Here is a 1,334-nt window from a genome sequence, read left to right as displayed (position 1 = left end):
TGTAAGGGTGGCTGAATTACAACACCAATTAAATTCCCAACCCAGAATGGCGTCTGAAGTGAAAGTGAGGGCATTAATCGGCAAAAGTGGAGAAATCAAGGAAATGGGAAGCAGAGCTGCCTCAGCCTCAAAGGTTAGGACCATGGCCTTTGAGGGTGGAACCACTACAGCCCCCTCAGTTTCATAGAGCCAGACCTTCACGAACTCTGTTCTGGAGTGTGGGGCTGCTCGTTCATGTGAGCCAGTGGGATGGAGCCATAGCTGCTGCCCAAGAGTAAGGGGGCAAGGCTGCCATGCCCAAGAGGGAGAGGAATGGGGTACTCCAGGCCAAAGGGCTGAGGTCACCATCCAGGAACTAGGGGACTGGAGTCATCCAGTGAAGAGATCTGTACAGATACCATCCAGTGAAGATCTGTGCAGGTGCCAAGTTGACAAGGGGTGAAATTGTGGTGGTAAGGTTTATGTGTCAACTTGGTTGGGCCTGGTTGAATGGCTGGGCAGCTCAATGTAGTTATTCCCCAAGGAGAGATTTAGTAATTAACTCCATGGTGGAATCTGTTGGAGAAGCTGAGTAGCTGCTTTGGATATGGGGTCTGCTTTTTGTATAAAAGAAACAGCTTTGGGAATGGTCTCTAGCTTATGGCACACTTGAGCCCTGCATGTAGCCATGTTGTTGTTCAGCAGCCTGCCATGCTCTGCAGACCTAGGGACTTTCAATGGACTTAAACTAATGGCCTGCCATGTGTTTTGGTAACATCAGGATTGTGCCATTTTATTTGTTGACCTTGGGCTTGTTAGCCCCAGCAGCCAGTAGCTGCCTGAGTGAAGAGATGCCTCTAGCTTCAGTGGGCTGGGAGCAAGAGGCAAAGTTGAAGCCCAAGGTTAAGGCTATTTCACCCAGCACCTAGAGCTTGGCACTTTGAACTTGGACTTAAAGCCTCCAAATTGTAAGAATAAACTCCTGTTTGTTAAGGCCATCCCATTTGTGGTCTATTCCTGTCAAAGTGGCACTAGGTAACCAGGACACCTATCTTTCAGTAGTAAACACATAATCAGTTATGTGGGTCCTTAGAGACATTTTTCAGTGCATTTACACACATCACATTGCACTGTTTTGTGGTTTAGCATATTGGGATCGTGCATTGCATAGACACTAAATTTACTTATTTCATTGAGTTTTAATACCTACCTTCTTTACCTGCTAAGTCCTCTTTTTATTCTAATGCTATTTATTTTAATTTGTCTTCCTTTTTTTTTAATTTTTCTTAATTATATGTAACCACAGTTTGGCCATTTTGGGGGGATATTGCAGTTAAAAAAATTTTTGTTTTATT

This window comes from Orycteropus afer, unplaced genomic scaffold (genome assembly GCF_000298275.1).
Source record: "Orycteropus afer afer isolate SDZICR_OR568_19922 unplaced genomic scaffold, OryAfe1.0 scaffold00520, whole genome shotgun sequence".
Lineage (NCBI taxonomy): Eukaryota > Metazoa > Chordata > Mammalia > Tubulidentata > Orycteropodidae > Orycteropus > Orycteropus afer.
The sequence above is the reverse complement of the archived record's forward strand: the minus strand, read 5'-3'. Positions refer to the sequence as shown.